We start from the raw sequence: 16630 nt of genomic DNA, 5'->3' as shown, positions 1-16630 counted from the left end.
GGTCCAGATTTGCAGCTCTTTCAGAACATCAGCTATTTGGATTTGGGTAAAGGAGAAGTGGGGGAGGTTTGGTGAGTTGCTGTGGGGAGCGCAGGGCTGTTGACCGGGGTAGGGGTAGCCAGGTGGAAAGCATGGCCAGCCATAGAAAAATGCTTATTGAATATCTCAATTATTGTGGATTTATCGGTAGAGACAGTGTTTCCTAGCCTCGATGGACTTTACAGTGTCCCATAACTTTTTTGAGTTTGTACTACAGGATGCACATTTCTGTTTGAAAAAGCTAACATTAGCTTTCCCAACTGCCTGTGTATATTTGTTCTTAACTTCCCTAAAAAGTTGCACATCACGGGGGCTATTTGATGCTAATGCAGAATGCCACAGAATGTTTTTGTGCTGGTCAAGGGCAGACAGGTCTGGAGTGAACCAAGGGCAATATCTATTCCTAGTTCTACATTTTTTGAACAGAGCATGCATATTTAAGATGGTGAGGAAGGCACTTTAAAAGATTAACCAGGCATCCTCTACTGACAGGATGAGGTCAATGTCCTTCCAGGATACCCCGGCCAGGTAAATTAGAAAGGCCTGTTCGCAGAAGTGTTTTAGGGAGCTTTTGACAGTGATGAGGGGTGGTCGTTTGACCGCAGAGCCATTACGGATGCAGGCAATGAGGCGGTGATTGATGAGATCTTGGTTGAAAACAGCAGAGGTGTATTTGGAGGGCGAATTAGTTAGGATGATATCTATGAGGGTGCCCATGTTTACGGATTTGGGGTGGTACACTGGTAAGTTCAATGATAATTTGTTTGAGATTTAGGGCATCAAGCTTAGATTGTAGGATTGCCGGGTTGTTATTAATTAAGCATGTCCCAGTTTAGGTCACCTAACAGCACGAGCTCAGAAGATAGATGGGGGGGAATCAATTCATCAATTCACATATGTCCAGGGCACAGCTGGGGACAGAGGGTGGTCTATAGAAAGTGGTAACTGTGAGAGACTTGTTTCTGGAAAGGTACATTTTTAGAAGTAGAAGCTCAAATTGTTTTGGTACAGACCTGGATAGTAAGATAGAAGCCAATTGTTATACTTTAGTAAAAGTAAAGACACAGTACCTTAATGGAAAATAATTCAAGTAAAATAAACGGTTACTCAGTAAAATACTTCTTCAGTAAAAGTATTTGGTTTTAAATATAGTTAAGTATCAAAGGTAAATGTATTGCTAAAATATATTTAAGTATCAAAATTAAAAGTATAAATAATTTCAAATTCTTTATATTAAACATAAGGAACCTTTTTAAATTATTATTTATGGACAGCCAGGGGCAGATTCCAACACTCAGACATCCTTTACAAACGAACCATGATTGTTTAGACAGTCCGTCAGATGAGAGACGGTAGGGATGACCAACTTAGCACTTCTAGATCCTTTCAATTGTTGCATTGCATTGGATCCATTGTCAATGCTGGTAACACTGAACATCAAATCCCATTAAATTCCAGTGAATTGCAACTATGTGTAACGGTTCTCTTTAATTGAAGGAGAGGCGGACCAAAATGCGGCGTGATGATGATTCATGTTTGTTTAATAAAGGAAAACTATACATGAATAAACTACAAAACAATGAAATGTGAAAACTCAAAACAGCCCAATCTGGTGCAAAACACAGAGACAGGAACAATCACCCACAAACACACAGTGAACCCCAGGCTACCTAAGTATGATTCTCAATCAGAGACAACTAATGACTGAGAACCATACTAGGCCGAAACATAGAAATACCCAAATCATAGAAAAACAAACCTAGACTGCCCACCCCAACTCACGCCCTGACCATACTAAATAAAGGTCAGAACGTGACACTATGATTACATTTTCAAATGGCTTAATGAATGAGCCTTTTGCATGGCCTTAATAAATGGGGGAGTTCCTTTTGCATGGCCTTAATAAATGGGGGAGTACCTTTTGCATGGCCTTAATAAATGGGGGAGTACCTTTTGCATGGCCTTAATAAATGGGGGAGTTCCTTTTGCATGGCCTAGAGTCCCCGGGTAGGTGGATATTTCACTTAATGGTATGGTCTAAAATCAAAATACACTGGGCACCGGACCATGCTAAACAAACTCAGATTTATAGATGTTACAGATTTATAGATTGACATGTTTGTTACATTCATATGTATCTGTTTTACCGTTTAGAAATGAAAACACCTTATGTATCTATTTCCCCCATTTGAAGAAGTCATAAGTATTTGGACAACTTCACTTGTAGTGTATTAGAGGTAGTAACCCTTTAAACATAATGTTCAGTTAAATTATGTATTTAGATACTGGTTCCATTACCCTGTAAACAGTCTATGAACTGCTCTAATGGGTGACTGCAATCCACACTTTGGTTTAGAAAGTCACTGCCAACAAACACGGATGCTAGCATTTTCAGACAAAACATGTTACTATTTCAGCACACTACCACAACTATGTGAATAAAAAATACAATATATTTCCTTTAAACAGCCACCCCTAACATTGAGTGGCTGCTGCCAACATACTGACTCAACTCCAGCCACTTTAATAATGGAAAAATGTATGTAATAAATGTATCACTAGTCACTTTAAACAATGCCATGTCATATAATGTTTACATAACCTACATTACTCATTTCATATGTATATACTGTACTCTATACCATCTATTGCATCTTGCCATCTTGATGTAATGTATCACTAGCCACTTTAAACAATGCCAATGTTATATGTTTACATAACCTACATTACTCATCTCATATATATAAACTGTACTTTATACCATCTACTACACCTTGCCTATGCCGTTCTGTACCATCACTCATTCATATATTTTTATGTACATATTCTTCATCCCTTTACACTTGTGTGTATAAGGAAGTTGTTGTGAAATTGTAAGGTTAGATTACTCGTTGGTTATTACTGCATTGTTGTAACTAGAAGCACAAGCATTTTGCTACTCTCACATTAAGATCTGCTAACCGTGTGTATGTGACTAATAAAATGTGATTTGATTCTAAGCAATGTTGTGCTGCTATATTTATTGACTTGGCATTTGCCACCAATGCTTTTGATACGGTAGACGATTCCATTCTTGTGGGCCGGCTAAGGACTACTGGTGTCCCTGAGGGGTCTTTGGCCTGGTTTGCTAGCTACCTCTCACAAAGAGTGCAGTGTATAAAGTCAGATCATCTGCTATCGCAGCCTCTGCCTGTCACCAAGGGAGTACCCCAATGCTCGATCCTAGGCCCCAAGCTCTTCTCAATTTACATCAACTACAAAGCTCAGGCAGTAGGTAGCTCTCTCATCCATTTACATGCAGATGATACAGTCCATACCCAGCTGGCCCCTCCCCGGATTTCTATTTAAATGCTCTACAACAAAGCTTTCTTAGTGTCCAACAAGCTTTCTCAACCCTTAACCTTGTTCTGAACACCTCCAAAACAAAGGTAATTTGGTTTGGTAAGAAGAATGCCCCTCTCCCCAACGGTGTGCTTACTCCCTCTAAGGGTTTACAGCTTGAGGTAGTCACCTCATACGAGTACTTTGGGAGTATGGCTAGATGGTGCACTGTCCTTCTCTCAGCACATATCAAAGCTGGAGGCTAAAGTTAAATATATGCTTGGATTCCTCTATCGTAAACGCTATCATTTCACACCAGTTCACAAACTCACCCTGATTCTGATGACCATCCTACCCACGCTAGATTACGGAGAAGAATTTATAGATCTGCAGGTAAGGCTGCTCTCAGGTGGCTAGATGTTCTTAAACATTTGGACATCAGATTTGCCACCAAATGCTCCTTACAGGACATATCACTGCACTCTATACTCCTCTGTAAACTGGTCCTCTCTGTATACCCATAGCAAGAGTTAACAAACAGATCACCGACCATTTCGAATCCCACCGTACCTTCTCCGCTGAGCAAAACGTACTAAATGAAATCATAACCACCATCGATGAAAGACAGTACTGTGCAGCCATCTTCATCGACCTGGCCAAGGCTTTTGACTCTGTCAATCACGTATTCTTATCGGCAGACTCAACAGCCTTGGTTTCTCAAATGACTGCCTCGCCTGGTTCCCCAACTACTTCTCAGATAGAGTTCAGTGTGTCAAATCAGAGGGCCTGTTGTACGTACCTCTGGCAGTCTCTATGGGAGTACAACAGGTTTCAATTCTCGGGCCGACCCTTTTCTCTATATATATCAACGATGTCGCTCTTGCTGCGGGTGATTCCCTGATGCACCTCTACGCAGACGACAATATTCTGTATACATCTGGCCATTCCTTGGACACTGTGTTAATAAGACCAAATTCTTATTTACAATGACGGCCTACCAAAAGGCCAAAGGCCTCCTACAGATACAAGGGCTGGAATAAAAATAATAATAATATAAATATACTGTATATGTATATATAAATACAGTGGGGAGAACAAGTATTTGACACACTGCCGATTTTGCAGGTTTTCCTACTTACAAAGCATGCAGAGGTCTGTAATTTGTATCATAGGTACACTTCAACTGTGAGAGATGGAATCTAAAACAAAAATCCAGAAAATCACATTGTATGATTTTTAAGTAATTAATTTGCATTTTATTGCATGACATAAGTATTTGATTACCTACCATCCAGTAAGAATTCCGTCTCTCACAGACCTGTTAGTTTTTCTTTAAGAAGCCCTCCTGCTCTCCACTCATTACCTGTATTAACTGCACCTGTTTGAACTCGTTACCTGTATAAAAGACACCTGTCCACACACTCAATCAAACAGACTCCAACCTCTCCACAATGGCCAAGACCAGAGAGCTGTGTAAGGACATCAGGGATAAAATTGTAGACCTGCCCAAGGCTGGGATGGGCTACAGGACAATAGGCAAGCAGCTTGGCGAGAAGGCAACAACTGTTGGCGCAATAATGAGAAAATGGAAGAAGTTCAAGATGACGGTCAATCACCCTCGGTCTGGAAACTATGCAAGATCTCACCCTGTGGGGCATCAATGATCGTGAGGAAGGTGAGGGATCAGCCCAGAACTACACGGCAGGACCTGGTCAACGACCTGAAGAGAGCTGGGACCACATTCTCAAAGAAAACCATTAGTAACACACTACGCCGTCATGGATTAAAATTCCTGCAGCGCACGCAAGGTCCCCCTGCTCAAGCCAGCGCATGTCCAATCCCGTCTGAAGTTTTCCAATGACCATCTGGATGATCCAGAGGAGGAATGGGAAAAGCTCATGTGGTCTGATGAGACAAAAATAGAGCTTTTTGGTCTAAACTCCACTCACCATGTTTGGAGGAAGAAGAAGGATGAGTACAATCCCAAGAACACCATCCCAACCATGAAGCATGGAGGTGGAAACATCATTCTTTGGGCATGCAAAGGGGACAGGACGACTGCACCGTATTGAGGGGAGGATGAATGGAGCCATGTATCGCGAGATCAGTAAGAGCATTGAAGATGGGTTGTGGCTGGGTCTTCCAGCATGACAACAACCCGAAACACACAGCTAGGGCAACTAAGGAGTGGCTCCGTAAGAAGCATCTCAAGGTCCTGGAGTGGCCTAGACAGTCTCCAGACCTGAACAAAAATAGAAAATCTTTGGAGGGAGCTGAAAGTCCCTATTGCCCAGTGACAGCCCCGAAACCTGAAGGATCTGGAGAGGGTCTGCATGGAGGAGTGGGCCAAAATCCCTGCTGCAGTGTGTCAAGAACTACAGGAAATGTATGATCTCTGTAATTGCAAACAAAGGTTTCTGTACCAAATATTAAGTTCTGCTTTGCTGATGTATCAAATACTTATGTCATGCAATAAAATGCAAACTAATTACTTAAAAATCATACAATGTGATTTTTGGGAATTTTGTTTTAGATTCCGTCTCTCACAGTTGAAGTGTACCGATGATAAAAAAATACAGACATCTACATGCTTGGTAAGTAGGAAAACCTGCAAAATCGGCAGTGTATCAAATACTTGTTCTCCCCACTGTATATAGAACAAAACACATCACGACAAGAGAGACAACACTACATAAAGAGAGACCTAAGACAACAGCATAGCTTGACAGCAACACATGACAACACAGCATGGTAGAAACACAACATGACAACAACATGGTACCAACACAACATGGCAGTAGCACAACATAGTAGCAGCACAAAACATGGTACAAATATTATTGGGCACAGACAACAGCACAAACGGCAAGAAGGTAGAGACAACAATACTTCATGCGAAGCAGCCACAAATGTCAGAAAGAGTGTCCGTGATTGAGTCTTTGAATTAAGAGATAATACAGTTTGAGTGTTTATTACAGCTCGTTCCAGTCGCTAGCTGCAGCGAACTGATAAGACGAGTGACCCAGGGATGTGTGTGCTTTGGGGACCTTTAACAGAATGTGACTGGCAGAATGGGTGTTGTACGTGGAGGATGAGGACTGCAGCAAATATCTCAGATAGGGGGGAGTGAGCCCTAAGAGGGTTTTATAAATAAGCATCAACGAGTGTGCCTTTTTAATTTTAAAATGTTTTATTTTTTTATTTCACCTTTATTTAACCTTTCAGGGATAGGGGGCAGCATTTTCACTTTGGATGAATTGCGTGCCCATAGTGAACTGCCTCCTACTCTGTTCCAGATGCTAATATATGCATATCATTATTACTATTGGATAGAAAACACTCTGAAGTTTCTAAAACTATTTGAATGATGTCAGAACTCATAGGGCAGGAAAACTTCCAAACAGGAAGTGGAAATTCTGGGGCTGGTTGATTTTCAACTCATCGCCTATTGACATCCAAATAAGATATGGATCTGTTTGCACTTCCTACGCCTTCCGCTAGATGTCAACAGTCAGTAGAACGTGGAATGAAGCCTCTAGTGTGATGTGGGACCGGATGGCAGCTATTTGAGTCACTGGTCTGGCAGAATGCCAGTTCCTGGTTACGCACAGTACTCATGATATCATCTTTCATTCCATTACTCTGTAGACAAAAACGAACCATTCGGTTGGAACGTTAATGGATATATATGATGATAACATCCTGAAGATTGATTCTCTATTTAGTTTGACCAGTTTATTCGACCTGGAATATAACTTTTTGAAGTTTTCGTCCGAGTTCGCCTGGACCAGCGCCAGCTTTTGGACATGTATACTAAACGTGCTAGCAAAAGTAGCTAATTGGACACTAGTAATGGACATTATCGAACAAAACAACGATTTATTGCGGAACTAGGATTCCTTGCACTGCATTCTGATGAAAGATCATCAAAGGTAAGGGAGTATTTATGATGTAATTCCGTATTTCTATTGAATCTAACATGGCGGAGAAATATATTTACATCTGAGCGCCGTCTCAGATTATTGCACGGTATGCTTTTTTTCGTAACGTTTTTTTTACTAAATCTGACACAGATTTAAGAACCAGTGTATCTTTAATTATATGTAAAACGTATCTTTCGTCAAAGTTTATGATGAGTATTTCTGTTATATGAAGTGTCTCTCTGTAATTACTCCAGATATTTTGGAGACATTTCTGAACATGGCACCAATGTAAAACGAGATTTGTGGATATAAATATGCATATTTTCGAACAAAACATAAATGTATTGTGCGTTCCAGTCATTGGCAGCAGAGAACTGTAAGGAAAGGTGGCCAAAGGTGTTGGCTTAGGGGGTGACCAGAAAGATATAACTGCTGGAGCACATGCTATGGGTGGGTGTTTTCATGGTGACCAGTGAGCTGAGATAAGGCAGAGCTTTACCTAGCAAAGACTTATAGATGACCAGGAGCCAGTTCGTCTGCGACAAATATGTACCGAGGGCCGGATGATTAAAGCATACAGGTCACAGTGCAGGGTAGTATATGGGGCTTTGGTGACAAAACGGATGACACTGTGATAGACTGCATCCAGTTTGCTGAGTAGTGTAGGTGATAAGGAAATATGTTTTAATAAATGATTAGCATGTTACAGTCCTGAAACCATAGGTTTGAAACCATGTGATTGTATGACATTAATTTGAATCATGTGTGTAAGGGTTAGACTCATTCGATGATTATATATATATTTTTATTTTTATTTATTTCACCTTTATTTAACCAGGTAGGCTAGTTGAGAACAAGTTCTCATTTACAACTGCGACCTGGCCAAGATAAAGCAAAGCAGTGTGAGCATACAACAAAGAGTTACACATGGAGTAAACAATTAACAAGTCAATAACACAGTAGAAAACAAAGGGGGGGTCTATATACAATGTGTGCAAAAGGCATGAGGAGGTAGGCAAATAATTACAATTTAGCAGATTAACACTGGAGTGATAAATGATCAGATGGTCATGTACAGGTAGAGATATTGGTGTGCAGAAGAGCAGAAAAGTAAATAAATAAAAACAGTATGGGGATGAGGTAGGTGAAAAGGGTGGGCTATTTACCAATAGACTATGTACAGCTGCAGCTTTAGTGACAAAACGGATGGCACTGTGATAGACTGCATCCAGTTTGCTGAGTAGAGTGTTGGAAGCCATTTTGTAGATGACATCGCCGAAGTCGAGGATCGGTAGGATAGTCAGTTTTACTAGGGTAAGCTTGGCGGCTTGAGTGAAGGAGGCTTTGTTGCGGAATAGAAAGCCGACTCTTGATTTGATTTTCGATTGGAGATGTTTGATATGAGTCTGGAAGGAGAGTTTGCAGTCTAGCCAGACACCTAGGTACTTATAGACGTCCACATATTCTAGGTCCCAACCATCCAGGGTGGTGATGCTAGTCGGGTATGCAGGTGCAGGCAGCGACCGGTTGAAAAGCATGCATTTGGTTTTACTAGCGTTTAAGAGCAGTTGGAGGCCACGGAAGGAGTGTTGTATGGCATTGAAGCTTGTTTGGAGGTTAGATAGCACAGTGTCCAAAGACGGGCCGAAAGTATATAGAATGGTGTCAATATTATAATACTGTATGTGGTTTTAGTCAGAATCAATGTTTTGGGAACAATGTGTCTAGTGTTTTGAGAACAGACTATCTGTCTGAGCCAGATCCGGGGCGACCTTGGCTGGGACACTGAGAACTTCCCAGTCCCAGGTCTCTCCCTATCTTAGGGGAGGGTAGGAATAGACTATTCTCACGTACTCCCCTAGGCTCTGTTGGCGTGCGGATTTGATGGTTGGTGTGGAAGTATGTGTGTCACTATAAATTGAAGGTTCTGTATACAGCAGAACGTTCTGTGAATTTTCATTTAACTTTGGTTGCCTGGGCCTTAGTCTTTTTCCTTTTCTATCAGTATCTTACAAATCCTGCTATAACAGACTATGGGTAACCTAATTGAATTGGTAAATGAACAGGAGTATAGAATTCTCCTGACAGTAGGGTAGTCCGTTTTACGAGGGTATGTTTGGCAGCGTGAGTGAAGGAGGCTTTGTTGCGAAATAGGAAGCCAACTCTAGATTTAATTTTGTATTGGCGATGTTGAAAATGAGTCTGGAAGGAGAGTTTACAGTCTAGCCGGACACCTAGGTATTTGTAGTTGTCCACATAAGTCAGAACCGTCCAGAGTAGTGATGCTAGTCGGGTGGGTGGGTGCGGGCGGGCAGGTGCGGGCAGCGATCGGTTGAAAAGCATGCTTTTAGTTTTACTTGTATTTAAGAGCAGTTGTATGGCAGTGTTGCATGGCATTGTAGCTAGTTTTGAGGTTTGTTAACCTGTCTAGGACTGGGGTTAACCCCGGGGTTATGTTAGGTCACCACCAAGCCACAGAAAAACACAATAGAGATAAAAATCAATCACTAAGCTTTGGTGATCTTCATCAGATGACACTCATAGGACTTCATGTTACTCAATACATGTATGTTTTGTTTGATAAAGTTCATATATATATATAAATCCACATACAATATCAAGTGATAGAATGAACGATTACCTGAATGCAATGGGAAGGCCTGAGTAAACCTTGGGGAAGGTTACTGAAAGCAAAACTTTCCCAACCACCACTCAGACTGTCCAAGGAATCCATAGCACACAACCACACACCATGGCTGAACAGGGATCCCTATTGTTCACGATATCTGCTCATACTGCACAGGGACAGGGTCAAAGGAGTATATTACAACAAAGTGCTGCCATAACATACCACTCTGTTCATCGAAGGTCAACTAACACATGGGCAGAGCCTGTTTTAAGACCGAAAGATAGTCTGCTGCAACTAATACTGCGGGAGGAAGGCCTATCCACCCAGACGTACATGGTGGAGCTGAAAACATGGACAGTATTGTCACCACCATGCAACACCAAAATAATATTACTGAAATTCTGGTAAGGCAGACAAAGTTGCCCTCATTACTACCTCTTAGTGTTCCAGTGATTAAGGGTGACCCACTAGACTACATGTTATTTGTAATTGCCTTTGAACATGCTATTGAAGGCAGGACTGAGAACAGCAAAGACAGGCTGTACTTCTTGGAGCAATTCACTGTGGTACAACCCAGACCGTTGCAGACACAGTAGACACTTCAACCTCAACATACTGGTTATGAACACTACCACTAATCTCACTACATCACTGCTGCCAGGTCAGGGGTCACACCAGAGCAGCTCTCAGATGCTGTTTTCTCTAAATGAAAATAGAGATTGGTAACACTTTATAATAACACTTTGTAATAAACAATTTATAATGGATTAGTAAATAGTTCATTTATCATTCATTTTTCATTACTCAGATTAATTTTATTAAGCTAGTCTTTTAAACATATATAAACAACTATTGTAGCATTTAATAATGATTTATAAGAACATTTATAAGATGTTTAATACATGTCCTTATAAACCATTTACAAATCATTAGCAAAGTATTTTTGCAGTCTCTAAAGTGAGAACTATTCATACTTATAACCGAAAAGAGCTCCTTGAAATCAGGACAGCTGTTACGGTTTTCTTCCATCGAAGGAGAGTCGGACCAAAATGCAGCGTGGTTAATTCGATACATGTTTAATGTAGACAAAACACGATCAATACAAAACAACAAACGGAACGTGAAAACCTATACAGCCTATCTGGTGAAATACAAAACACTGAGACAGGAACAATCACCCACGAAACACTCAAAGAATATGGCTGCCTAAATATGGTTCCCAATCAGAGACAACGAGAATCACCTGCCTCTGATTGAGAACCGCCTCAGGCAACCATAGACTTTGCTAGAACACCCCACTAAGCCACAATGCCAAAACCTACAAAAAAAACAATACACAAACACACCACAAAATAAACCCATGTCACACCCTGGCCTGACCAAATAAATAAAGAAAACACAAAATACTAAGACCAGGGCGTGATAACAGCGATTACTCACCCGTACTGCAAGTATTTTTATTTATTTAACAAGTCATACTCGAAGGATTACTTCAGACACCTGACAAGGCCCAAATTCCCGAGATTTGCTTGAAAAAGAGATGGAGGTATCGGGGACATAGGTTGCCTTCTAAGGATCCGATGGCGAGTAGGTAATCTGTCTCTACCATCAGTACTATTAGTCAAAGTTGAATAATTGAATAAAAAAATAGATGAACTATGATCATGGACATTTCAAACTGTAATATCTTATGTTTCACCTAGTCGTGGTTGAACGACAGCATGAATAGGTTTACACTGCATCGGCAAGATAGAACAGCCGCCTCTGGTAAGACAAGGGATGGCGGTCTGTGTATATTTCTAAACAGCAGCTGGTGCAAGAAATCTAATTTTTATTTTTTATTTAACCAGGTAGGCAAGTTGAGAACAAGTTCTCATTTACAATTGCGACCTGGCCAAGATAAAGCAAAGCAGTTCGACAGATAAAACGACACAGAGTTACACATGGAGTAAAAACAAACATACAGTCAATAATGCAGTATAAACAAGTCTATATACAATGTGAGCAAATGAGGTGAGAAGGGAGGTAAAGGCAAAAAAGGCCAAGATGGCAAAGTAAATACAATATAGCAAGTAAAATACTGGAATGGTAGTTTTGCAATGGAAGAATGTGCAAAGTAGAAATAAAAAAAATAATGGGGTGCAAAGGAGCAAAATAAATAAATAAATAAAAATTAAATACAGTTGGGAAAGAGGTAGTTGTTTGGGCTAAATTATAGGTGGGCTATGTACAGGTGCAGTAATCTGTGAGCTGCTCTGACAGTTGGTGCTTAAAGCTAGTGAGGGAGATAAGTGTTTCCAGTTTCAGAGATTTTTGTAGTTCGTTCCAGTCATTGGCAGCAGAGAACTGGAAGGAGAGGCGGCCAAAGAAAGAATTGGTTTTGGGGGTGACTAGAGAGATATACCTGCTGGAGCGTGTGCTACAGGTGGGAGATGCTATGGTGACCAGCGAGCTGAGATAAGGGGGGACTTTACCTAGCAGGGTCTTGTAGATGACATGGAGCCAGTGGGTTTGGCGACGAGTATGAAGCGAGGGCCAGCCAACGAGAGCGTACAGGTCGCAATGGTGGGTAGTATATGGGGCTTTGGTGATAAAACGGATTGCACTGTGATAGACTGCATCCAATTTGTTGAGTAGGGTATTGGAGGCTATTTTGTAAATGACATCGCCAAAGTCGAGGATTGGTAGGATGGTCAGTTTTACAAGGGTATGTTTGGCAGCATGAGTGAAGGATGCTTTGTTGCGAAATAGGAAGCCAATTCTAGATTTAACTTTGGATTGGAGATGTTTGATATGGGTCTGGAAGGAGAGTTTACAATCTAACCAGACACCTAAGTATTTGTAGTTGTCCACGTATTCTAAGTCAGAGCCGTCCAGAGTAGTGATGTTGGACAGGCGGGTAGGTGCAGGCAGCGATCGGTTGAAGAGCATGCATTTAGTTTTACTTGCATTCAAGAGCAATTGGAGGCCACGGAAGGAAGAAGTAGGGAAGTCTTCCCTAATAGTAGGGAAGTCTCAGGATTTTGCTCGCCTGAGGTAGAGTATCTCATGATAAGCTGTAGACAACACTATTTACCAATAGAGTTTTCATCTATATTCTTCAAAGCTGTCTATTTACCACCACAAACCGATGCTGGCACTAAGACCACATTCAATGAGCTGTACATTGCCATAAGCAAACAAAAAAACGCTCATCCAGAGGCGCCGCTCCTAGTGGCCAGGGACTTTAATGCAGGGAAACTTAAATCTGTTCTCTCATTTATACCAGCATGTTAATAAAAAACTCAAGACCACCTTTACTCCAAACACAGAGAAGTGTACAAAGCTCTCCATCGCCCTCCATTTGACAAATCTGACCATAATTCTATCCTCCCGATTCCTGCTTACTAATAAAAACTAAAGCAGGAAGCGCCAGTGACTCGGTCAATAAGAAAGTGGTCAGATGAAGCAGATGCTAAGCTACAGGACTGTTTTTCTAGCACAGACTGGAATATGTTCCGAGATTCTTCCGATGGCATTGAGGAATACATCACATCAGTCACTGGCTTCATCAAGAACTGCATCGATGACGACATAACTTAACCAGAAGCCATGGATTACAGGCAACATCTGCACTGAGGTAAAGGGTAGAGCTGCTGCTTTCAAGGAGAGGGACTTTAACCCGGAAGCTTATAAGAAATCCCGCAATGCCCTCTGACGATCCATCAAACAGGCGTCAATACAGGACTAAGATTTGTATTTTTTTATTTAACATTTAGCCAGGTAGGCCAGTTGAGAACATTTTCTCATTTACAACTGCAACCTGGCCAAGATAAAGCAAAGCAGTGCGACAAAAAACAGATGGGATAAACAAAAGTACAGTCAAATACAATAGAAAATCTATTTACAGTGTGTGCGAATGGTGTAAGGAGGTAAGGCAATAAATAGGCCATAGTAGCGAAGTCATTACAATTTAGCAAATTAACACTGGAGTGATAGATGAGCAGATTATGTGCATGTATGTAACGGTTCTCTTGTGGTGAAGGAGAGTCGGACCAAAATGCGGCGTGTAGATTGCGATCCATGTTTAATAAACAAACGTAAAACACGAATCAATACAAACACTACAAAAACAAAGAACGTAACGAAAACCGAAACAGCCCTATCTGGTGCAAACACAGAGACAGGAACAATCACCCACCAACACACTGAAACCCAGGCTACCTAAATATGGTTCCCAAGCAGAGACAATGACTAACACCTGCCTCTGATTGAGAACCATATCAGGCCAGACATAGAAATAGACAAACTAGACATGAAACATAGAATGCCCACTCAGCTCACACCCTGACCAACCAAAACATAGAAATATACAAAGTAAACTCTGGTCAGGGTGTGACAGTACCCCCCCCCCCCCCCCCCCCCCAGGTGCGGACTCCGGCCGCAAAACCTGAACCTATAGGGGAGGGTCTGGGTGGGCATCTGTCCGCGGTGGCGGCTCTGGTGCTGGACGTGGCCCCCACTTCACCGTAGTCTTCCCCCACCTTGTCCGCTTCCGTGACCTCCTAGCCACGGCAACCCTACTTAATAACACGGGACAGAGGGGCAGCTCGGGACAGAGGGGCAGCTCGGGACAGAGGGGCTCTTCAGACTCCGGCAGCACAGGAGAGGAGGAAGGCTCTGGCAGATCCTGACTGACTGGCGGATCTGGAAGAGTCTGGCTGACTGGCGGATCTGGAAGAGTCTGGCTGACTGGCGGATCTGGAAGAGTCTGGCTGACTGGCGGATCTGGAAGAGTCTGGCAGACTGGCGGATCTGGAAGAGTCTGGCAGGGTCTGGCGGATCTGGAAGAGTCTGGCAGACTGGCGGATCCTGACTGACTGGCGGATCTGGAAGAGTCTGGCTGACTGGCGGATCTGGAAGAGTCTGGCGGATCTGGAAGAGTCTGGCAGACTGGCGGATCTGGAAGAGTCTGGCAGGGTCTGGCAGACTGGCGGATCTGGAAGGGTCTGGCAGACTGGCAGATCTGGAAGGGTCTGGGAGACTGGCGGATCTGGAAGGGTCTGGGAGACTGGCGGATCTGGAAGGGTCTGGCAGACCTGGAAGAGTCTGGCAGACTGGTGGATCTGGAAGAGTCTGGCAGACTGGCGGATCCTGGCTGACTGGAAGATCTGGAAGAGTCTGGCAGTCTGGCGGATCTGGAAGAGTCTGGCGGATCTGGAAGAGTCTGGCTGACTGGCGGATCTGGAAGAGTCTGGCAGACTGTTAGAGTCTGGCTGACTGGCAGATCTGGAAGAGTCTGGCTGACTGGCAGATCTGGAAGAGTCTGGCTGACTGGCGGATCTGGAAGAGTCTGGCTGACTGGCGGATCTGGAAGAGTCTGGCTGACTGGCGGATCCTGGCAGACTGACGGCTCTGGCTGCTCCATGCTGACTGGCGGCTCTGGCTGCTCCATGCTGACTGGCGGCTCTGGCTGCTCCATGCGGACTGGCAGGTCTGGCTGCTCCATGCTGACTGGCAGGTCTGGCTGCTCCATGCTGACTGGCAGCTCTGGCTGCTCCATGCTGACTGGCAGCTCTGGCGGCTTCTTGCAGACTGGCAGCTCTGGCTGCTCCATGCAGACTGGCAGCTCTGGCAGCTCCTTGCAGACTGGCAGCTCCTTGCAGACTGGCTGCTCCATGCGGACTGGCAGCTCTGGCTGCTCCATGCAGACTGGCAGCTCTGGCTGCTCCATGCAGACTGGCAGCTCTGGCTGCTCCATGCAGACTGGCAGCTCTGGCTGCTCCATGCAGACTGGCAGCTCTGGCTGCTCCATGCAGACTGGCAGCTCCGGCTGCTCCATGCAGACTGGCAGCTCCGGCTGCTCCATGCAGACTGGCAGCTCTGGCTGCTCCATGCAGACTGGCAGCTCTGGCTGCTCCATGCAGACTGGCAGCTCTGGCTGCTCCATGCAGACTGGCAGCTCTGGCTGCTCCATGCAGACTGGCAGCTCTGGCTGCGCTAAACAGGCAGGAGACTCCGGCAACGCTGTAGAGGCGGAAGGCTCTGGCAGCGCTAAACAGGCGGGAGACTCCGGCAGCGAAGGAAAGGAGGAAGGCTCTGGTAGCGCTGAACAGGCGGGAGACTCCGACAGCGCAGGAGAGGAGGAAGGCTCTGGCAGAGCTGGAGAGGCGAGGCGCACTGTAGGCCTGATGCGTGGTGCTGGCACTGGTGGTACTGGACCGAGAACACGCACAGGAAGCCTGGTGCGGGGAGCTGCTACCGGAGGGCTGGGGTGTGGAGGTGGTCCTGGATAGACCTGACCGTGCAGGTGCACTGGAGCTCTTGAGCACCGAGCCTGCCCAACCTTACCTGGTGGAACGCTCTCGGTTGCCCTGCCAGTGCTAGCCCGCACTGGGCTATGCAGGCGAACTGGAGACACCGAGAGCAAGGCTGGTGCCATGTAAGCCGGCCCAAGGAGACGCACTGGAGACCAGATGCGTAGAGCCGGCTTCATGGCACTTGGCTCGATGCTCACTCTAGCCCGGCGGAGCTGGAATATACCGCACCTGTCTATGCACCCCACCACTGCATAACACGGTGCCTGCCCGGTCTCTCTAGCCCCCCAGTAAGCACAGGGAGTTTGCGCAGGTCTCCTACCTGGCGTAGCCATACTCCGTGAGCCTCCCGGGCTTCCTTGCCAACCGTGTTCCCTCGTATCGCCGGCTCCTCTCTCCTGCTGCCTCTGCTCTCCTAAGTG

Source organism: Oncorhynchus kisutch, linkage group LG26 (genome assembly GCF_002021735.2).
Source record: "Oncorhynchus kisutch isolate 150728-3 linkage group LG26, Okis_V2, whole genome shotgun sequence".
Taxonomy (NCBI): domain Eukaryota; kingdom Metazoa; phylum Chordata; class Actinopteri; order Salmoniformes; family Salmonidae; genus Oncorhynchus; species Oncorhynchus kisutch.
Note: the sequence above shows the minus strand (reverse complement) of the source record.